Raw genomic sequence first — 22,949 nt, forward strand, 5'->3', positions numbered from 1 at the left:
ACGCGCGCGCGCACACACACACACCTCTCGATCGGGTATTAAGTTGCCTGCCTTGCTTTTCTCCCACCCGCTTAGCTGGCAAGCAGCTGCAGAATTGTTCTCTGTGTGTGGAACTGGTTGCTTTCTATTTTGGTTTCATCCTTTGCTCACCACCGGGCTAATAATAATAGCAATAATGAAGCACCCAAGTGGATGTTGAGGCTGCAAAAAGCGTGGGGAGCTTGGCTCCTCTCTGGGTCCCTCCATTCTCCTCTTGCCGAGCACATCTGTACCCAGCAGCCTGTTGTGTGTCAAATGTGTTTCGACTTGCAGCTCTGCCCGCCTTTCTCTGGCGTTCTGCTCTGGGTCCATCTGCCTGACTGCACTCAGGCTTTACAGTCTCGATTAGAAATAGACCTGGTGAGAGGAGCTTTCTGATGCCACCCGATAGGGCAGGTGGTACGTTCTTGCTGTTCGCTCTCTCCTTCTCAAGGCAAACCAGCTCAGCAGAAGGAAAATAGGGAACAAAAAGCTTCGCGCTTGGCATCGCTTTGAGACAGAGAGGAGGCGGCGGCTGCATCCTCGTAATTTCCACGTGTGCGGCATAACTTGTTTTTTGGGTTGGGATGGGGAATGCCAGAAGCTGCCTTTTGTCAGATCCAACCACTGGACACGGAAAACTGTCTTGTGCTGAACCAGACCGTGGGCCCATCTAACCTGCTGCTGTCGGCACGGACTGGCAGCTGTGGCTCTCCAGAGTTTTGGGCAGGAATCATTTCAACCCTGGTTGGAGATTCCAGGCATCGAGGCTGGGACATTGTGCCTGGAAAGCATAAACTCAGTCACTGTGCCGTAGCCCCTCCAGACGGATCTACTGGGTCCGTCTAGACTGGGTCCAGGCATCAACTTACCAGGGCTTTGGATGAGAGCCTTTCCCAACACAATTTTCTCAACACAAGGATTAACTTGAGCTGCACAGCCTGTATGCCTGCCTGCCACAGATAAAAGAACTTCAAGCAATCACGAAGTGAGAGCTGAAGTACCCTGGATTACCTGAAGTGCTTGCAGCGACTATAGCTTGTTGGCTTTTGAATTGCAAGGATGGGTTTCAGTATAAATATGTTCAAACAAATGTATTTATGTGTAAAAATATATGGATATAGTAATTTGCAAAACAGAACAAAATTGTGGTGCTTTGACCAAGGGTCACTGGGAGTCAACAGGTTAAAATTGCTGAAGCCGCCCTGGTTTGTTCAAATACATCAAAAGATTTTTGTGCATTTGTTTTCAAAGTAGGTCACCTTCTGGTAAATTAAAAGGATTAATAAACCAGCTCCAATAATTAGCTGGGAGACAAGTTATGGTGCATGTTTCTTACTGGAGCTTGGAGGAAGAAGCCTTCCCTTCTGATTGGTGCCTTGAGGCTTTTGACAAGGAAGGGCTTAAGGATCCATGCAAAGGGGATGCCGGTTGAACACCCCACAACTCCAGGCAGGCGTCCATGCCCAAAACCCTAAAGAGTAAGTTCAGACGGCACAATAGCCCACACTCAAGGGTTGAGTATGGGTTGGGTATGGATTTTTGTTGAACTCTGGGCTGCCTTGGAAGTAGGCAAGTTGCCTTGCCTTTTACTGTGGTCTGAACCCAGATCGGAGAACAGACCTCGGTGAGCAACCCACCGTTCACAACACAGTAATAAACCATGGGCTTTCTTCATGGGTTTTGCATGGTTAACAGTGCAGACAAAAATGACAGTTCGTAGTCCAGTGACAACCCACACTCAGCCCTCAGGGGTGAGATATTGCATTGTCTGAATCCAGTCAGTCTGGACAATACAGAGCTAGATGGAGCCATGATGCAGCTCCATGAAAGGGAGCTTCCTACCATGTCAGGTGTTTCTTGTTATCAGGTCCTGGCTGGGAATTGCCCTTCAGCTTCTTCGCTGTTCTCCCAGTTGGCACTCCCGTCATGCCGCACATGCCTGATCCCTGAGCGCTCTGAGTTGGCTTTGGGATGGTGTGCTTACAGGCTACCCTCATGCGCTGAAGCCGGAGCCGTGGCCATTGTTTCCCACAGCGGACAAATCGGCCCCAGTGCAGAAACCTTTTCTGCATGTCGGCAGCGTGGTGTGTCGTCATTTCCTTGCTGAGCCAAGACTGTATGATCCTGGAAAATGTGTGTATTTCTCTTTTCCCTTTCATACACAGTATTAATATTTTCAGTTGTATTTATGCAAGGAAGGGAAATGATGTCTACACAGGCTGAACATGGAGGGGAATTCAGTGGAGAGGAGGAATCCCTAATACAGTAGCACATATATCCCTGTCATCTGGGGGCTGAGATGGGTTATGCGCTCATGGGAGGAATCCATTGTTACCATTCTTCCCTAATGCATACCTCAGGCACCTTAGAGTTGTTTCCATCCCTTCTCTTGGGACTGGAGCTTACATTCCCGTTTCCCTGGACTGAAGCCTTCTTTTCCCAGAAGTTTTATGGTCCGTCTTGTCTGTGTTAAGGAGAATGAAGGGATGGCATTGGATTAGGATTGCGGTGGGCATGCATATGGCTATAGCGATCGTGCAATGGAGACTTGGGAAGGACCTGGCCTGCTTGGTGGCTCCTGGAACCCATTTTTACTGTCAATGCTGAGCTGTGAAGCCTCTGAAGGTGCCTTGCAGCCTCTAACGAGTGTATTGTGCTCACCTGCAGCTAACCACAGCCTTCACTTCACAAATGAGGGCCACACTAAACTTTATGTTAAGTGCATGATCCCACTGAAGGGGTCTGATTGCTGTGTGGGGAAGACAATCAGATGAGGAACCATAGCAAGCAAGAGTCGATGCCACCTTTCTTCCTGATCGCGCATCCCAAAGCAAATCTTCCATGTCCCCTTGCTTGAATCTGGTTGTGGCTGCAGGGGGGAAGATGCTTTTACAGGCTTTGCATGGTGACGGAAGTGGCTTTTCAGATGGTTTTCTTCAAACCGTCCTCTTTTCCTGTCAAAATAAATGCATAACATCAACCAGAGGAGCAATAGTGGCTTAATTATATGGGGTAGTTAGTCTTATGCGTTGGAATCACTGCTTTAGAAAAATCAGGAGAGAAACAGATGGGCAGTCCTTTGTTTTTCTTATACCTTGGGTAGAGCAACTTAAAAAAAAAACGGTCCAGATGGCAACAGATAGTTGAACACCATTTTAACATGTTCTAATTTGCTTTTTGAATTGGCAAAATAATAGTAAGTTAAATGGGCATGTTAGGGGAAGGGAAAGGAGGACGCCTTGAGGGCCAGCATCCTTTCTCGGTCTGGCACTTCAGGCTGATCTGCACCATTACAACTCTCGCTTTCTTCTAACTTCTCTTCTGTCGGGTGGTGACAGTTTCAGGGGTGCAGGGAGAACTTCATGTGAAGTGTACAGATGGATAAGAATAGCAGGGCTCAGCAAGGGTAGCCACGTGTTCTGCTTTACAGAGCTGGCCCTTCACTTGAGTGCTCTGTTTTAAAGGTATCCTCTGTTTGAAGGGCTGTCCAGTGCATGTACATTTTAAAGATAAAGACTCATGAGGGACTCCGCAGCAGGGATCCTGATGTTGCCATTCAGTATTTGGCACCTGGACGGCAGGCTGAGCGGTTCACCTGGCCACAGTTTCCCCTGTTCTGGTGGGACAAATTCTGTTAGACTATAGCTATAATTTCATATTTGGATGTATTATATTTTAATTTTATGTTGTGAGCTGCCCCGAGGCTTCGGCGAATGGGGCGGCATAGAAATGTTTTAAATAAATAAATAAATAAATAAATAAAATAATTTCTAAATGGGCACCTGTCTGTGTAAATTAGCACATGCACTTATGTGTTGTCTTTCTCTTCCTTGTTTGGGAAAGCCTGAATGGGCATCCTAGCTTCGGGGTGGGGGGCACGACTTAATGCAAAATGTCCCAGGTTTGATTTCTGGCCGGTGTTAGAACCAGAGAGTTCCCCAGTGGAGAACCCAGGAAGCAGGATGGTGCAGATCCCCAGCCAGGTGCCCTCTAGATGTTTTGGTCTTCAGCTCCCACTAGCCTCAGCCGGGAGTGCTGGGAGTTACAGTCCAGAACACTTGAGGGGAACCAGGTGGGGGGACTAGGGGTTGGGGTGGCTTGAGGCCACCTGCATCCAGGCACTGGCCTCAGCTGTACCACATATTACCCAGAACGCTGAATTCCAAGCCATGGGCAAGTCGTCCCAGAGAATCAAAGACAAGATGTACAGGTTGCAGAGATCATGGAGCAGGGTGGCAACATTCTGTGTTAGGGGTTGAAGTGAGCGGTAGCAGCCTGGCTTTGCATTCAGATGGTCCCAGGTAGGGCAAAAGTTACCTGTCTGAATGCCTGGAGAACCAACACCCCCAGTCGTGGGCTTGCTAGACCAAAATTCTGACTCAGCATCAAGTGGATTCCTATGTTCCTGTGATATGCTATTTCCTGAGCTCAAGTCCCCAACTTTGGTGGACTTACTGTGCACCACAAGACATTCCTCTCTCCTACTCTGCCTTCCAAGGTGGTGCAGTCCAACATTCTCTGCTCATTCCATGCCCAGCATAGATTTTAATTTGGCACATGCCTTTTGGAGAGGCAAATGGGAGAACCTGTGATTCATCTAGGGCTGGCGAGGGCAATGTTTTTTTTGTATTTGATTAATTGTTGTGAACTTCTCAGAAAGATTCATCTATTGGTGGTAGGTAAATGAAATGAAATGAAATAAATAAATAAATAAATGAAGGCTACGCTGGTGGCTTTTGGGTGGTTAGGGTCATGAAAGAAAATGAATGTACGAGCAAGGGAGCTGATGTCTTGGTGGCTTTGTTTAGCTGGTGATAAGGATAGGATTTATGTCTCGTTAACAGATCTGTGCTCTGGGCAGCTCGTTGCAAGAAGTGATTTATCGCATGCTTTTCGCATTCCATGTGCCTAGCGAGTGTTTTTAGGAACAGTGTCCAAGATGACCTTCATCCCGGATGGCCACATACATCCTCTTTTAGAAAGGACTCTCCACTATTTGAAGGTCCTCTGCTCAACAGTGGACACTCACTGCTCGAAAGGCTGTCCTGTGCAATCGCAGTTTGAAGATGACCCAAAGAACTGTGGCTTGTCGCCAGTTGACATCCAGGCAGCAGACGGAACAGTGGCCTGTATCTTTCCAGATGGGTTATTTGGGACAGAAACTGACACGGAGTTTCACTTACCTAGATTATTTCTCTTTGACTTGTATTATGGGCATCCACGAGTCTAGATTATCCATTTGCTATGTTCCATTATCATCCATGATTTTATACATTCAGGTGACCTTTACTGATGATGCGCCATTGATCCTTCCATGTTAGGAAATTATCTGGTAATGGGAGCCAAGCTGGGAGGCGATAACCGTATCGCAGCCTGATTGCACTGCAGCCATAAATTGGTCTATCACAGGGATGGCTTTGAGGAGATCTTTGGAGAGAAGAGCTACCCTCGCTTCACTGTAATCAAGTCCAGGATTCAAACTTGGCAGATGGAATTAAACAAGCCATTTTTGTTGCTTGTTTCAATATTGAGTCCTTGGCTCACTTAAAAATAAGGGCAGTCTTTTTCCTCTGGAGTTAGTATTCCCATTACCAGCACAGGTAATCAGCCTATCACAAACTGGGTATCTCATCGCAGATTCACTCCTGTTTTGGGGGTAATTGCCCAATATACTTTACATGAGTTTGGCCCAATGTGTCATCAAGTGTGCCTGTACCACCCCTTGCCAGTTTTTTACTCTTTCAGACCTTGAAAGAAAAAAGCACTTTCTCCAAAGCTGTGGAATGAAACTCAGGTGCCTATGAGCACCCTTCAGATAAGACAGGAATGTGACACAGCCTTTCTGCTCATGTTACAGGCAACTGTTATTTAGAGACACATTCAGAGAACCTGCTAAGCCACCTTCAAGAGTTCAGTATTGGTTAAGTGTGGACTGTTGTTGAAGTATGGGTTATTGGGTTGTCTGAACCCAGCTACACTAACAACCCATGGCTTAAGAGAACTCATGGTTTGTTGCTGGGTTGAGAACTGGATTGTTCACCATGTTTTGTTATTTCAGCTGGGTTCAGATGACAAAATGACCCGCATCTCAATAACTAGCCATGGCTCAAGAGCTACCCATCCCCTTCAACTCTTGGGTTGTCTAAACCCAGTCTCTGCCACTCATACTGGAGGTAATATATAGCCATCATGACTAGTAGCCCTTGGTAGCCCTAGCCTTCATTCGGCATCCTCAGAACAGGAATGCAGGAAGCTGAGCACTGTTCACACTGACTGGCAGCAGTGGCTTTCTGGGGTTTAAGCCAACATTCTTTCCCAGCCTACCTGGAGATTGACCCTGCCACCTTCTCCATGCAAAACATAGAAACAGAGCAAGTCAGAAGGGGCCTCCCGGGCCATCTAGTCTGACCCCCGGCTCCAGCCGGCTCCGCTCATGACATGCCCACCATGTGCATGTCCAGGCTATCCTGCTGCTGTGCTGCATTTGGCAGTCAAGATATTTTGGGAAGGATGATCAGGGTAGGCAAGCAATGATGATTTGGATCTTCCTTCCAACAACCGGTATTGCACCTGATCCGATCTGTTCTGATCATGCTTTCTTGAGTTGGCTCATTGGACTTTTAGTGCCAGTACACTGACATCATTATTCTTCCATGCTGTGCCTTCTTTATATTTGGCTGAGACATGTGCAAATGTTGCCATATTGCAACCTCTTTGTAGATGTGGGGCCTCAAATAGAGGATATGATTCATCACCTGTTCTCCTCTGAATTGTACTTCAGTCCCAGAAAAAGATCTCATGCAGCTTTGTTGCAAGAACCGTTAGATAAAACATTGGCTGAGCTAACTGTGTAAGCTGTCGGCTGATGCAGAACTTCATGCACCAACCGAGTAGCTTTATTCACTGTGAGTGCTAAAAATGTTAGTACAAATGCAATAATTGTAAGTTGTGTACAAAAGGAATCGAACCGATGTTTCTTGTTGAACTGAATTGTTTCTTCTTTTGTAGCTGTTTCTTTCCAGTAAAATGGGAAGAATCTGTGATTATAGGCAATAAAATTGACCAGTTGATGAATGCCTAGTGACATCCACATTTAACAAGTTTCAAAGCTTATTTATGTGAATTGACAGGGTTTATTAATAACACAAGCTATCTGAGGTGGTTAGGCTTCTGTCCATCAGCCTAAAAAGGCTTAGTTAAAACAGAAGCAGCTCAAAATGCAAGAGAGGAGGTTGGAGAGCCTAGAAAAGCCTCTGTTGTTCTCCCATCCCAGTTCTTGCCAAGGGCTTAGGACAAATGTATAAGGAACACACATTTTAAAATGCATTTGCATACTGAAAAATGAGCTGAAAACTGTATCAGAGCATTCAAGAAATGTGGAAGCCAGTGACTGACTAAATTCCACTCGGCACTTTAGTTTTGGTGATATAAACCAGACCAATTTGTTGTTAGAACTTGAAAGACTGGGAAGGAGCAGAGCTTCAGAAGGCCCCAGGTTTGATCTCTGGACTTGACACCCTGGAGAGCTGCTGCTGCCATTCAGTATCGACAATACTGGGCTAGATGGACCCAGGGGCCAATTCAGTAAATGGCAACTCTCCATCTTACCAAAACTATGTTCCTTGGTCATTCCTATACCTGACCCACTGCTAATATAGGTCCTGCAAATTTGCAATCAGGTAGAGTAGCCTTCTCCAATCTGGTGCCCTCCACTAACTGTAGACTTCAAGCCCTAGGATTCCTGATGGTTAGCCCTGCAGCGTTGGCAGGGGCTAATGGGAACTGAAGTCCAAAACATCTGGAAGGCCCAGGTTGGGAAAGCTGGCTTAGGCTCCATAGTGCACCAAGAATTCCAGTGCAGGATGTTCAAACATTCGTACTTTGACAAGCCCTTCCTGCAGACAAAGTAATGCAACATCTTTGCTTCCTTCCTGTGTGCAGTATGTACTTCCTTTTCAGAAGTAACTATCCATTTTATAGACAAGCAAATGATCTGATAAAGAAACAATGCTCTAAGTTGAGTCAGCTAGAAACTCAAGTTGTTCACAAGGGCTACCCCCCACCTTCCCTCTCACAGAAATAAATTATTCCTTTTCCCCACCAGCCATAATGTACAATAAGTATTCTCTCTCTTCAAAGTTTCATGTAGGTTACCATGTCATAAATTCAAAGCAAGAAAGAGCACCACTAAAACCCAGTAGAGAAAAGCTCTCTCACTCCTTATCTAAGCACCCAAAGCATAATTTCTCACTTTTTCCTATCCAATAAAATGCACACAAAAACACACCCACATCCCCTCAGCACGTCCAAGAAACCAGGAAGCATGCTCACCCTTACCACATTCAGAAAGGTTGAAATGCCTTTCTGAAGACTTCATGACTGTTTTAAGCAAAAATAAGCTGGCATTTGGGGTATTTTGGCCCTCTTCCTTTTGCCTTCTGTCCTATCCACCATGAAAGTGTGGCTCCCAGGTACTGCACCAAAATGGTATTTGTCATTGGGCTGAACGAGTTCTCTCCCATAAGGGGGGTTTATCTTGAGCCAGGCTTCTCTGCAGGCTGAGCGCCAGAACAGACCTGACAGGTACAAAAAAAAGCTACTCCCAAGGTAAGCCTTAGGATTTCCATGATCAGTGACTGACCAGTCCAATTCCAGTAATACTGAATTGTTGTTGTTAGTTGCGAAGCCGCATCTGACCCATTGTGGCCCCATGACAACATTCCTCCAGGCCTTCCTGTCCTCCATCATCCCCTGGAGCCCACTTAATTAGGGAATAAGATTTCCCAGTCACAAGGGTATGAATTCTACCAAGCATGTAATAGGTTCTTTAACTTGTTGATTTTATCCCAGTGTTGTGTTCCTTTGTCCCCCCCCCCCCCCCCCGGTTTATTCTCTCTGTGATGGGAAATGTGTTTTATTTTGTCATGATAACACTTTTCCTGCTAGCCTGGTAAATTTTACAATATTCAACATGGCCAAAGGTTTAGGAACTGAGTGGCTCTTTCAGCTTTTAGGCTGGGCACTGATTATTTGCAAGGATGTTTAGAAAAGTTCCTGACCTGGGACATTTCCAGGAATTGATTGCAGTGGTTCCTGCTTAAAAATAATTCCAAGCATCCACTCCCATTCTCTGGAAGTGCAGAGCACAATGGACATGTGTCGGGCTTATTTCTATGCACAGTTCAGTAACCATGTTCTGATAAAGACTGCAGATGAATGGACTGCTTCTGGTTCCTTTTCCTCACCCATTCTCTCGGCAGGCTTCACTTCCCCAGGAAGTATTTCTTTCAGTGAGAACGTGAACTGCTCTCAGCAGCATTCCTCAAGTTTTGCTCAATGAAGAAGTGGCATGACGGATGGTAGCAGGCAGGTTCCCATGGCATGCCGAGCCATGAGCTCGCGCTGCATGGATGCGCCACAACAGGCGCAAGCAAAGTGTCTGGCTTGCCACACTCCCCCCTTTGCTCTCCTCCCACATGGCTAGGAGAAGCACTTCAACAGAGTTTAGTTTCACTTTCAGCAAAAGCTGACTTTTCATTATGTGCAAACCAGAGTTCTACATATTGCTAAACTGGTTATGTGCAAGCCAACCAGGCATTTGCAAAAAAGTATATTTTCCATTTTATTTAAATTCCTATGGAAAATACTCATTCCTACAGGATGTGGTGGATTGCATAGCGGCCCTCCCTGGTTCAGTACTACGTTTGGGTGATGGGCAAACTAATTTTCTGGAGCGCTTTTCAGTGGCTCGCAGCCTAGGCATTTGAAAATCTTTTGTCATTAGTGGGGAAATAAATTGTAGTTTTTCTTTGGCTTGAGAGAGTTTGAGAGGCTTCTGGTTGAATGATCCCAAAACCACAAACCCAATAATAATAACAACCTACAGCTTTTATATTATTTTTGAATCTCAGAATTTCCAAATTCATATGTGATTCAAAAATTATATTTCACGATTCTGTAGTAATGCAGAATCCAGCAAGTGGCTGGAATGTACTGTGGTGTGAAATGGAAACCTTTTCTAACAGGATGGGAATTTCTTCAAGAAAATAAATTTATTTAAAGTTTTTATTTAAAATTTTTCTATGCCGTCCCATTACTAAAAATACCTCTGGGTGGTTTAAATAAATGCCAATTATTACATATGGTGGCCTCTTCCAGATTGCTGGAAAGGTAAAAATGCTTCATTCATACCCATCTAACTGCATTTTGCTCCTTTTGACTGCTGAAACATATCAGCTGGGCAACAATACATACAATGGTTAACCATAACTGCACACTTCTGCACTTCCATCACCAGCAACAATGTTAACAGAAAGATAATTGCGTACATTTCTGTGGCCTGATAACAAGTATTATTATGATAAAGAAAATAGCTACATTTTTGAGGCTCTCAAAGAAAGCCGGTAACAAAAGTAAAGGGAAAACTGGTAACAAAAGTAAAGGCTTAGCAACTGAAGTGGGAAGAGGGAGACAAGATGGGTTCTGTTGTGAAGGACATTGGGGTACTGGTTGGAGGACAGAGGGGAAAGGAGAGTAAGAACAACACGTTGTGAGCCTTATCATCTGTAGGTGCACCGTGGGTTGTTCAACAAATAACCAACGCTCACAGAATGGCTTAGCATGTTGTGCGAACCCACCCACCCAGGAAGGAGGAAAAGGAGCTCCAGCTCTGAAGCAGTCACCTTGTAAAAATCAGAAAGTTTTAAGCAAGAGTTTGGTTAACTAAATGGTATGTTGTTCATCTACTCAGATGCTTTGCACACCTTCCAGAAACTGATCAGCAAAAATCAAACCAAACTAGACCAAACCAAACCAAGATGTAGGACAAAATTCAACAAGGAAATTATACATTTCAAGATACTTTTCATCTACAGTGTCAGCCCAGCACCCTTTATGGGTAATGCAAAACAGGCACTTTTTTAAATGAGCAGAGCTGGCCATAAGCTTGGAAAGGAGTCAGTTTGGTCAGGTTAGCCAGTCGCTGGAAAATTTGTCCTATATGGAGTCAAGCCATCAGTCCTTCCAGCATGCTGCTGTTCAAAGATGGGTAGCAATTTTCTAGGGTTTCAGAAAGGAGTCCTTCCCAGCCTTGCCTGGAGGTTCCAGGGACCAAAGCTAGGACTGCTTTATAGTTCTAGTAGCTCTTCTTCTTGTATTCATGTCTTGGCAGGGCAGAAAAATATCCTATTCCTCAAGGTTGCGTGTAGTCTCCATGATGCTGCTGTGTTTGGGGAGATTGAAAATCTTTTGCTGTCCACAACAAAGATAGTCAGAGCAACTATTAAAGTATAAACCTATGCACCTTTGCTTCCTTAGCATGAATGGAATACATGGCAAATAACGTTTTATAATATTGGTACATAGAGTGCTATCCATGGGTTATTTCTTATGGGTACCTGAGTGATTCCTTGAATCTGTGGTCTTGATGCATTTTTAGAGCCGGTGCTAAAATCTAAAAACTCTGCTGGTACTGTGAAAACAGCAGCTAAGGAAGGGGAAAGATCTTAACACAGTATTGTAAACAGAAGGTTCTAATGGGAAAGATCAGTGATTAGACAACACATCACTTGCATTCTGCAGCTAGTTCTGGACTTTCCTGCAATGAGCAACTTAGGAGGGGTCCTTACAAGGCATATTCTCAAACAGTTTGAACTATCAAATGGGCTAAACCTGTCTCCAAATCCTTTGCAATGCGCAGTTCAGCAGGGTTCTTCCGCAGATAACTCAGTACCCAGCCTTCAGTGTCAAAACATGTTTCCAGGAAATTATGCCCAGACATAACTGCCTCTTCTTTTGTATGCTGTAATGGAAAATGTTTGAGGCTTATTCAATCATCATTTCCCATTATATCAGAACTGGGAAGCTGCTGTTTGATACATGAATCACTGACTGCAAGCCAGGATATCTGTCATGCTTGGTTCAGGCTGAGTCCAGGACTTCTCTGCAGAGATGTTATCTGGCATTGCTGAGAGTGAGGATCCCCTTGATGCTAGTGCATCCTTAGGCTGATCCAGCGATGGTCGAGACATTATACTGGGCCCTGCAAGAGTGGTGGACCCTGAGGGACCCATGGCCCGGAGCCTCGAGGCATGTGGCTCACCCATGGTGTTGGAGGAGGAAACTGAGCAGCACCCCAGCCTGAGAGAGTGTCAGAGCCAGAGGGGCAGGCACAGGCTGTTCCTGGGAGGCAAAGCACATGCCTCCAGGCCAAAACAACCAGGTTCCTCTTGAGCAAAGGTCTCCTTAGAAGAAGGAAGGCTCTGAAGCCTAACTGACAACTTGCAGCTGGGTATGGGCTAGGAGACCTGACTATATAGGCACTCCGTTTAGCTCTTTCAGCTGCTGGTACAACATCTTGCTTCAGCTCCTCTTACTTTGCCCTTTTGCTTCTTCAGCTGATCTCTTACCTAGCTGACCACTGGTCCCCAAGAGGGGCCTCCTTTTCGACTGGTAATACTGTGCTCCTAACCTTTGGTCTGCCTGCTGACTTTGTGAAATGGATTTGCTGCATCCTTGGCCCCAGAGCTGAGCCTGGCCCAGCCATAGCCAGATGGTATCAGAGAATAGTTTTGGCCCTAGTTTGTAGCTGGAAATGAAATCATGCATATAATGGGAATTTGGGTTGATAATGAAGGTTTTCTCCCTGCCTCCCACCCCATTACAGTGTGTGAGAGAAGGGAGCAGGAAGTGTGTAGACACAATGTTCATTCCCAGACCAAGAAACTATGGTTTGTGGAACCAGGTTAATTTAATTTGATCTGGGCCAATGTGGGAAGGAATTTCTGAAAGTAGAAAACTGGGGGCGGTGGGGTTCATTTACAGATTCTTTGCCTTTCTTGTAGAAGGGAACTGGGAGTTTGGAAATGTTTTGCAAACCTTCTCTCACTAGGCTTGGTAGGCATGTCATGAATGGAGCTGGCTGGAGCCGGGGGTCAGACTAGATGGCCCAGGAGGACCCTTCTGACTTGCTCTGTTTCTGTGTTTCTGTGGGCGTGTACCTGTCTAAATCGGGAGCAGACTACTTGTGTCCCCCCAGATGTATTGTCTGACATCTCCCATCATCTCACTGGCCCTGCTGGAGGCTTCTCCCACAGCTCATCCTTCCTCCCTTTTCACCACCTCTCCTTTTCCATGTCATGTCTTTTAGCTCATAAGCCAGTGGGCAGGGACTGTCTTTTCTCATTGATTATGTATAGGCTGCCTTGGGAGCCTTTTGGCAGGAGAGTGGGACAAGCATGTCCCTAGAGGGCTGGTGGGGATTGCCAGTTAAAACATGCTGAGAACCACAAGTCACCCACCCCTGGTGTAACTAGTATCAGATTGTCCTGCTGTTTCCAGTCCTGTAAGATTTATCTGCCACCTGGGGCTTATGAGGCTTGCAATGCATTTGAAGTACTTAGACAGAAAGTGCTGTTTGAAGAACAAATGACTGAGTTGCCCAGATTCCCAGGAGGCCAAGCCTGGGAAGTGTTTCCTGTCTAATACTCCTGACCACAAAGTACTCTTCATCAAAGTGACCTCATCCAAGATTGCTTTTAGATGACCTGGTCATCAACAGCATTGTTTGTTTGTTTGTTTGAGGGCTTTTGGGCCATTTGAGCTTTAACTGCTTCTATCTTGCAGTTAGTTCTGAAATGGAATGCACATTGATTCATCAATGTGCCCAGTCTTGGTGTCTGAAAACTCTTCACTTGTCTTGGTGTACTTTTGCTGTACTTTTAAAAGTGCAGCTGTACTTTTGCTCCCCCGACCCATGATAATTGTGATATTTAAAACTGTGCCTGTTCCTCTTTCTCTCTCTCTCTTCCATGCAGGGGGTGGGGAGGCTGGGAAAGCTGAATAAACCTACTTTTACCTGCAATTCTGACATTTGTGTTGGCAAATATGCTTACTTTTCTACTGGTGGAGTATGAACTATTTTGCCCAGTTGGCAGAGGCTGCTTAGCAAACTAACAACTGATGTGTTGTTGATGCTGATCAGCTCGCAGGGCAGTTTTGTGCTGTCCAGGCGACACCTCGGAGCGCCAGGAACACCACCTATCAGCTATTACATCTGCTGTGAGCTTGGTAGCCTGGGCAGCCGCTCAGAGGCAAAATGAGGGTGATGAGCATGGAGAGAAGAGAGGAACAGCACTGGGGGAAAAGTGAGCAGCAGGCTCAAGCTGGTTCTCAACAGACGCGATTCATGACAGTGCAGCCTGACCTGTTTTGGTCAGCAGCCTTCCATGGGCACAATCTCAGGTGTCCCGTTCTTCTGCATCAGTTAAAAGCAACTCACCCAGAAACACAGACTGTATCTTCATATAATAAATTACTGCTATTAAGTACCAGCTTGAAGTCTGCATCTCCCAGCCCACTCCTGATAACAATTATGACCTGCAGGCATATCCTGCCAACTTATACCCAGGCCTTGATGATGTCTGAAGATCTTGCTGTATGATGATGGGGATCACCACTGTTTCGTATTCTGGCTGAGGCTGCTTTCGGCACTTGTATCGTAAGAGTGCCCCCGATGAAGGTACTTTTCATCTTTGAAATTTCTTTTGCATCAAAGAAAGATGTTTCCCTGTGACATCTTTCACAACACATTCTCCTGTTGAATGTTGCTTGCTTGGGTGCCTCCCCTCTGGTGTTTGCTTGGTTGTGCTCAGTTGTGGTCACTGTTGATGGCTGCTTTGGAGAACTGTGGGGCCCCTGTTCCCATGGTGGGTGGGGCTACAGGAAAGGGACAAGCTGAAGGCAGAAGGCAGGACCAAAATACTAACATATGTATTGCAGCTTAATGCTCTTGCTGGCAGTTTAATCGTTGGGAGAAACACTGCAGCCTTTTGGAATGGGGAAAACTGTACAGAGGATGAGTGCAAATGATGGGAAGCTGGAGAAAGGGCATGAGAGCAAGGGGAGTGGAGTAGTTTTCCGGGAATCCCAGAGCTGGAGATAGTTGTATAGCCTGAGGCTCTGAATTCCTGGCTTAGAGCATTGGTTCATCCGCACAGTGCTGCAGCTTCTATTGGATGGTGTTCTCCAAGGTCTAAAGTGCTGTGAACCACCCAGAGAGCTTCTGCTATTGGGCAGTACAGAAATTCATAATACCTTTGTTGGAATTGTCCTAATAAAAGTTATAGTTTTATATTTTGAATTAAGGAAATATTTGCCTCCTTTCCTACACCCTTCAAATGTCCAGGATATTTTTCCCCCATCCAGGCTCTGTCTGTTCAAATGAAGACAGAGCCTCAGAATATGTGAATGTGTCACAAGCCCTGGCTAATCAATTCTTCAGTTGATTAGCTGGTGGGGGAAGTTACAGTGTAATCCGTTCAGATCCACAAAATACTTAGTATGCCCAACTGCCTGGTATGTGGCATACAGCAATGCATCCTGTTGCAACCATAATCATGCCACAGCGTCATCAATAGCTGCCAGCTGCTTGCTATCTAAATACTAAACTGGTTTACTCTTTGTCTTTATGGAAGGACTGCCTGTACTCATATTTGCTTGCCCAAGCGTTAATATTGGCATGTGAGGGCCTGCTGGCTTGACCATCAGCAAGGACTTCTCCTTGGTGACCTCGTATCCATTCAATACCCTCTGCAAGGAAATACATTCTGCTTCCTCTTGTTGGCCCTCAAGATAATTTTATTCCTGCTGGTTTGGTTTCTGAAGGACTGAACCCCGCATGATAGGCATGCTAAGTGCACGCTGCCCTGTGGCGCTCCATTGGGAGGGTCCCATCATGACCAACATCATGGGTAGGCATGGCTGGGTACCTGCCCAGCAGGAGTCCAATGGCAGGACTTGTTTCTCCTCCCATCATGGCAACCTCCATGTCCAACTGCTTCTTACTGGCTCTGGTGGGGAGGAAGAGGAGGATGAGCAGCAGATGCCGCCATCAACGGGCTTACTGGCTCTGTGCCTGCTGAGCAAGCAAGTGGTGCTGAGGATGAGGGGCAAGAGCCAGCTGGTGACAGTGGGGTGAGCAGGTCGGATCTTGGTGAGAGAGGGCCCACTGTCTTGTCCAAGGGCCCTCGAAAGCCCGGGACTCGCCCGGCATTGGTTCCTGGGACCCAGCCTGAGATCGGCTGACTTAACAGCACTGTCATTGCATAGGCTTTGGATGTGGTCAGAAGGGGCTGGATAAGGGGCATAAAAGGGGGCAGCTTCTGCATGCCAACTGTCTTGGGCCAGGAGGGAGGGTCTCGTGTGGGATTCAGGCTGGGCCTGTCAGGCTTGGAGGAGTTGTGCTCCCACTCGAAATGCATGTGCTTCAGAGAACACCAGTGAGGTGACACAGCTGTGTGCAAAGAGGCCCTTCTTGGGGAGGGCCTCTTCTTTCTGTTAAAGAGGAAGAGGCCCATTTCCTTTGCCATCAGCTGAACTTCGGTGCAGCTGCTCAAAGAGTTCTGGGAGAGTGTTTGCCCAGTCCCTCGAGTGCTATCTCACAGGAATATCTTCCTGCTCTGTTCCCTCTCAAGACATAAGAACATAAGGAAAGCCGATGTTCCATCCCATCCAGCACTCCATTCCCATGCTGGCAAACCAGCTGCCCTTAGGCTCCCTCAAGCAGGATGGATGCAAGAACTCTGCCAACCCAAGCTCCTCAGAAGTAGTGTGTGGAATGCAGCATCTGGGAAGGAGGTTCCTCATAGTCATCAAGGCCAGTGATCCCTGATTGCCGCCGCCTTCGTGAAGTCCTGCTGCTTCCACTGATCAGTATCCAGTCACAGGCATTCTTGCCTTCGGAGGGAAATGAGAGCGGCGTAGCTTCTGGCACCATCAGAGACTTGCCTGCCTTGTGCGGGAAGAACAGAACGTTAGATATCTGGCTAGGAATTCATGGTGGTCTGCCATGGTGGTCTCCCATCACAGATGGGAAGGTTCTGCACTATTTGTTTTAACTGCCCAGTGAGGAGGAATCTTGGCAAAAGCCCATGGCAAGTTTTGGCCGTGTTCATTTGCTGTAGGTTGAAGCAGTCATACAGAGTTGATACTACAAGCTCAGATTTTGTATAGTTGGAATCACCATTCCAGTGACTGCCGTTGTGGAACAGTGGTTAAAATGTTGGAGTGGGACTCAGGAGTTCTGGGTTCTAGTCCCCACTCAGCCATGAAATTCACTGAGTGACTCTGGGCCAGTCACAAACTTTCGGCCCGACAGGATGGTGGTGGTTTTGAAGTTAAAAATTTGTAAGCTGCCTTGGATTCCTTGCAAGAGAAAGAAAGGCAGGGTGGAAAGGTAATGGAATCATAATACGGGTATGACCAGAAAATCCATTCTGTTTCAGATGCTGGTTTCCCCATCATCCCTCTTTTGCAGAAATGTTGATCTCAGTAGGTGAAACGATACCTGCTGTTCAAAGAGCCCTTTTCCTTGAGGGGTTGTGTGTTTGTGATTGTTTTACACCACAAAAGTCTAAGGCCCACTGGTTGGAAACTCATATTTAATGGAGTGCTGTTGCCATTACTGTCTGTTTCTGAGGTTCGACTGATTACAAGAAACTATTAGTATTCTGTATGGGAGACTGGATTGAGACAATGGGACAAGCAGCTGTGACATCTTCCAAGTGGTAGCTTCCCCGTTCGGCAGTATTTCCAACCAGTGAGGCTGAACAGTTGTGTTGCTGCTAATAAGGTTAGTTTTGATACTGACACAATGAGGTCATCCATTATGTACCCTCGAGAGAGAGATTCAATAAGGTGGCTGCATCCAGACTTCGAACTGAAAGAATGTGGATTTTTAGGAAACTGCTTTCTCAAGGAACTGGGGAGGATACACATATTTTGGCACGCCTGTCCTCAGCATGTTCAGAATCTGAAAAGGTCACCTTGTAAGTTTTATAGACAGGTGGGGATTGGAATCTGGATTTCCCAAGTCCTAGTTCACTGGTCAGACTGCTGTACCGCACTTGAATTTGTTACTTTTCTGACACGTACGGCAGTTCGGCCTCTTGGGGCAGGAATCAGTGGGTGGAATGGTCCTTAAATGATTCACCTGCTCTGATGCTGGAATGTAGTGAATGTCAGGTGCAATGCAGCTAAGTCTGCATGCAGCACCCCTTCAACATTTGTCATTGAGGGATTTTTGAAAGGTTAAGAGTCCCTCTTTCCAGCCAAGACATGCATGGAGGGTCCAAACTCATTTTGTATGAAAAGCAAGATGAGTTCAGGGCGGTTCTAGTGGACATGGAAAGGATCAGCATCCTGGATTTTCTGGAGCCCAGGGGACAAATCTTTGTTTCTTGCTTGCAGCAGCTAATTTTTAATCTTTCATTATGAGTTTACTATTTCAATGTCAAGGGGAGGGGTGGGTATAGTAACGAAAGCCCACAGGGGGTGCCAATGTAGAGGCAGTCTGGAATTCAAGTTTTCAGAGGTTGCCAGTCCAGTACACAGACTTAGCTGCAGTCTCTATTACAAAGGGAAAGCTTTGGAGAAGAGGCTGAAAGCAGCTATTCAGTGGTGCTCCACGGAATTGCTCCTAATATGACCACGGAATTGCTCTTAGGGTACTGGACTAGAACCCAGGATCATCTCAACACTTAGCCAGGCACGGAAGTCACTGGTGACTCTGAGGCAGAGCTCAGCCTAGCCTCCCACATCAGAAAACATCTATAGTATGGGTTAGGTACAAGAAGATTCTATCCTGTCCTGATTTCCATGGGGGTATAAATGAACTGAATATACATATAATATACCCCCCGCCTTTTCCTTGTTTCAGTGTAACTGCATGTGTGTGGCAAATTTGCAAACCCAATTTGGCAATCTTGGTCTAGTGCTTCCCTTAATAGTGGGAAGTATCTTGCCAACCCTGTTCGGTCATTATTTGGCCAGAGATGCAAAATACTATAAATTTAGCTCCAAAGCAAAATAAATCTGAGTTCATATTGCAGCAGTTAACCCCTTTTCTTTTCTTTTCTTTTCTTTTCTTTTCTTTTCTTTTCTTTTCTTTTCTTTTCCTAAAGTCACATTATGGGTAAGCTTCTTAGAATTTTGAATTTTATACCAAATTTTTCAGTTTATCTGGAAGGATTGCCCCCGATCCCCACCCCAGCTTCTAAATCTTCTAAAGTCTTATTCTCTTCTCTCTAAAACTGTCATTTTAACCTGAGCTCATCATATTGGAATTCTCCTCCCTGGATGGGTGAGGCTCTTATGCCGTAATTATTAACATCTGTAACTTTTGCTTAGATGTTCCTCTTGTGAAAAGGCTCCCCCTCACACACCTCCCTCATCAGCTTTTCTGTTTGGAGGCATCATTGCCTCCTTTACATGCCAAACACTTCAGCCATTCAAAGTACGCTTGCTTTGTTGTTAGAACCGATCACATCTCTTGGGGCTGGGTGAGTAAGTGAGTGAGATAAAGTAGCTTGCTAGTCTTACTTGGTATCGGGGCATGTAGCTGCTCTCTTTTTTCTTCTCCCTTATGGATCGCCCAGGATACAGAACATGTTATCCAGATGTTGGATTGCAGCTCGCGTTGTCCCTCACCATTGGCTACGCTGGCTGACGCAAATTGCATCCAGTGACATCTGGAATTCCACACTCCCCTACTTCTGATAGAACCAAATGCATTTAAAGCAACAGGGCCACTGAGTTAGCAGCTAGGAAGGGAAGTAGCCTTGTTCCTTGTCCGACTGCCCAGTACTGCCTGCGCTGCAGGGTCCCAGAAATGGGTCTTCATCCTCCACTTGCCACCACAGCTCAGGCTGATCTACGTCCTGGGTCTGGTGTCCCTTGCGGGCATTGCAGAGACTGGAATCTTCAGGCCACAACTGCTCTTGCGGGTCTTTTGATTTTGAACTCAGCTGCCTTGGGGGCTGGAGGGTTTATCTTCTGGTCTGTGCACCAGGAGCAGGAAGAAGGCAGATCTCCAGGTATTTTGGACTTCAGCTCCTGGAAGCCGCTGCCAGCATGGCCGATGGTCAGGAACGCAGGGAGTTTCTGCCCAGCCCTGCTTGAATGCCTCACTTAACCTCACTTTCATCTAAAGTTACAGTTCTCAGAAAAAGCAGGAGAGTGGCTCATGAAAGCAAGTTCCGTCTCCTCCATCCGCGCACCTCCCTCAGCAGATGGAATCGCTGTGGCGGCCTTGATGTAATGTCTGGAATACCCTGTTATTTCCTCATGGGCTCACGCGTCCCTTTTTAAACAGGCTCATGGAGAAAATCAGTGGGACTGTGATGTGTGAGCTGGCCTGGGGCTGCAGGGGCAGGTAGAATGAGTGGGTGGCTAGTCCAAAGCTCACCTATTGGTTGGGCGAGAGCGGAAAGGCAAAGAGACGGGGGAGTAGGCATGTCAACCGAATCAGTCTGGCTGGGCTAGCCTGCACGGTGCGACTGAGGGGGAAATAAAAGGCTGTCTGTCCAGGTTACTTTGACCAATTGCTGGGATCTTTTTGCCTTGCTACATGTATGCTGAGGCGTCCCTGGCTGCCCAGTCCCTTTCTGCACTGATGCCCAGAGTATCCTAATGCAACCTCCATTGCAAAAAGACCTAAGTGTTGCAGAATTTGTGTGCATGCATGTGAAGGCCCCGGGGAAACAGTGAAGCCGTAATGGCACCAAGCCACTCCTTTGCACAGCCTCTCAGCCCTCAGGCTTACAATGTCTTAATAGTGCTTACTGGCCGCAGGCTAATCCCACTCTTTGAGAGGCAGCAGAGAGCATTAGACACCCTCCATGGGATCCAGTGGAAGCCTTCATGACTGGAACGTGTGTGCATGCAAGGACATTTTGGGGGCAGTTTTGCCATTTGCTATCTCCTAGCAGGTGGAATTGGATGGAGGTGGTTCGAGAAAAATCCAAGCCTAAGAGCAAGGTTTACCCAAGCAGGTTTCCTTGCCTCTTTGCTGGGGACTGTGGTGAGGAGAAAAGGCATGAGGGCCTGTTTTTGTGGCTGCACAGTTACCCCTCTAGCACCAACAGAGTGTTTGGTGACTCGTGGCCTAAAAAGCCCCAGCTGCCCAGAGGATGCACCAGAAAAGTGCAAGTACAACAGACCTCTCCTGCCCAAGTTCTCCAGCGACTGGTGTGCATGGACAGCACATAGCCATCTAGGCTAGTGACCACTGAGAACCCTCTCCTCCATGAATTTGCCTTAAAGCCCTCCAAAAAGTGGCTGTATGATGGAGCATACAGAAAGGCAGAGGAAGAAAGCCCATGGAAAAACCCATGTTGAGGCACTGAGCTTAATTCTAGAAAGAATCTGGAAGGAGAAGCCTCGGTAAAGTGGTGAGCTGAATGCCTCCGAGGAAGGATGTCGATCAGCCCCAAGGCTACTTTTCAAATTGAGTCTTCCCAACCTCAGAGCCTTGACGGAGGCCTTGGCTGTCCACAGCCCTTTGTGGCCTTGGAACTAGCCAGACTTCTCTCTGCTAGCCAATGCCTGTTTAGGGGAAAAGGTTAAATCCTCAAGGCAGAAAAGAATGAATAACTGGAGGCCGTCCAGATTGGGGGCCAGGGCCATGCTGAGGACAAGGCAGGCTGGAAAAGACAAAGCAGCCCTTTTTGTGTTGTCCAGCAGGCAAGGCAGCCTTTCCTTCTCTGCTGGCTGTGGGGAATGGTGCCGCGTGCTGCGGGAGATGGGCAGGGCACTGCCCCAGTGCAAAGGAAAATACGGAGTCATGCTGGGTGGCAGGAAGGATCTCTGAGGCATGCCATGTCACGGTCTCGGCTGGAGAGGGATTGCAAAGCGATTGCTGCTCAGGCACATAATTCTGCAAGTCTTTCTCCACCTGGTGCACTTCAGATGTGTTAGACTACAATCCCCATCATTTCTAGCCATGAGCATCTCTGCATCATGGTTGTAGCCAGCTGCGAAATGGTCCAAAAAATGGAGGGCACTCGGTCAGGGAAGGATGGCCTGGATCAACCCTTCCCAATTTGGTGCCTTCCAGACGTGTCTGCTAGACTTGATGGCACTTGTAGTTCAATGTACCTGGACATTTGGGTTTTGACACTAAGTTTTTTCCCCTCTGCCCATCTCAGTGATATTTATGGGGACAGTGTCTTTCTTTTTCATTTCCTTGTAGCTCAATCACTGATTGCCTTCCTTGGACTTGAGACTTTCCCATTAAACACAGCTGGTACACCTGCTGTTTAAACCCCAAGCAGCTTTAAACCCCTGGGCTTCGTGCTATTTTGGGATTTGCAAAAAATCCCTTCTGAAGCAAGGCATAAGCATACACACAACTTCACCGGGTGGGCTTTTTTCTTTGCTCTGAGCTAAAGTCAGCCTTCCATTTAAAAGGCAGATTTTTAAAAATGAGATGATCTGTTTAAGATTTCTAAAAGTACCATGTGGCAAAGGGGAAGACTGAACACTTCAAGGGCTTTTCAGGTTCATTTTCTCTCATTCCACAGTGAACGAGAAGGGTAGGAGCAGCACGAAATACAGAAAAATGTGCCAGAATGCGAAGAATGATTCTGAGTGAGTCAGCAGGAGTCCTTTTGGGGAAATGGGGCTGACTCGCAGAGGGGCTCTCTGTTTGCCATGCTCAACTTTCTTCACTGTGCTGCAAACTCCATTGTATTGACAGCTGCTGGCCTTGAATGGAACAGAGACTGGGCAGCAGATGGGGAAGGTCTGAGAGCAACAGACTTGGACTGGTGATGGGGCACAATTCCGTAGTAGAGCACCAGTTTCAAAGTCAGTGTATGCTCTGGCCAGTCTAGAGCCATCAGCCGTGAAGCTGGTGGCTGTTCTTGCTTGTGCATTAGCAACTTTTTTGAAGTGCTTGCTCCAGGAGATTAACTTTCTAAAAAAATATATATCATTTTTTCCTCTTGCAAAGAACCAAGGCAGTTTCCCATCATCATCCTCTCTATTTTTATGCTTGGTGTTGTTAAACAATTGGGAGACAGAAACCTTTGCCAAACTATTACGAATCACCCCGAGATGCCCCGGCCCCTGCGCATCTGCCTTCAGCCTGC

The 22,949-nt window shown here is 46.6% G+C and overlaps 1 protein-coding gene across 6 annotated transcripts in view; it reads left to right on the plus strand.

The window, feature by feature from the left end:
* ST3GAL4 (ST3 beta-galactoside alpha-2,3-sialyltransferase 4) overlaps positions 1–22,949 on the plus strand; it is a 116,200-nt gene that overhangs the window by 450 nt on the left and 92,801 nt on the right. For 2 of the 6 annotated variants that reach the window (XM_044437634.1, XM_044437640.1), the window contains exon 1: positions 24–2,154. The exons of the other annotated variants lie outside the window; for them this stretch is intronic. The gene's annotated coding sequence lies outside the window, so the exon portion shown is untranslated. Of the gene's footprint in view, positions 1–23; positions 2,155–22,949 lie in introns of those variants that run through there. 6 annotated transcript variants of the gene reach the window in all.

Source organism: Varanus komodoensis, unplaced genomic scaffold, assembly GCF_004798865.1.
Source record: "Varanus komodoensis strain SLA01 unplaced genomic scaffold, ASM479886v1 scaffold30, whole genome shotgun sequence".
In the NCBI taxonomy this organism is placed as follows: Eukaryota; Metazoa; Chordata; class Lepidosauria; order Squamata; family Varanidae; genus Varanus; species Varanus komodoensis.